The sequence below is a fragment of the Pteropus vampyrus genome, unplaced genomic scaffold, assembly GCF_000151845.1.
Source record: "Pteropus vampyrus isolate Shadow unplaced genomic scaffold, Pvam_2.0 Scaffold72, whole genome shotgun sequence".
Taxonomy (NCBI): Eukaryota; Metazoa; Chordata; class Mammalia; order Chiroptera; family Pteropodidae; genus Pteropus; species Pteropus vampyrus.
Window position 1 is genome coordinate 1,117,245 of NW_011888853.1, and position 541 is coordinate 1,117,785.

General features: G+C 47.7%; 1 pseudogene; it reads left to right on the forward strand.

Moving 5' to 3' along the window:
- The first annotated feature begins 422 nt into the window (after positions 1–422).
- On the forward strand, positions 423–541 carry LOC111741070 (annotated as a pseudogene).

Consider the following 541-nt stretch of genomic DNA (forward strand, 5'->3'; position numbering starts at 1 on the left):
TTGGCAGATAGGGAAACTGAGGCCCGAAGAGATGAAGTAATACCCCTCCCCCTCCTCCAGCCATCCCAGGCAGCATCTCCTCAACCGTGTTTCCTACAAGCTAGTGCCTTAAGCGCTCTAAAACAAGTAAAAGGGCTGGGGGCGGGGAGGCGGAAGGGATGGCAGGGGGTGCATAGAGCCCAGAGGGTCTGCTGTCAAAGAAATTTTGGAAAACCTGAATATTATGTCTCTCGCCTGGATATTCAGAAAGCACAGTAGTTCATTAAAGGCTTTTGATAAGTCTCACGGCCAAGAAACCCATTAACTTTAATTCTAAATTCCTAGAAACATTATCTCTTTTCTCTAGACCACCTATATGAGTTATGTATCGCCGTGTAAAAAAAATATTATCCCGAAACGTAGTAGCTTAAAACAACAAACAAGTCTACAGCCACGCCACCCTGAACACACCCGATCCCGTCTGATCTCAGAAGCTAAGCAGAGTCGGGCCTGGTTCGTACTTGGATGGGAGACCACCTAGGAAGACCAGGTGGTGCAGGCA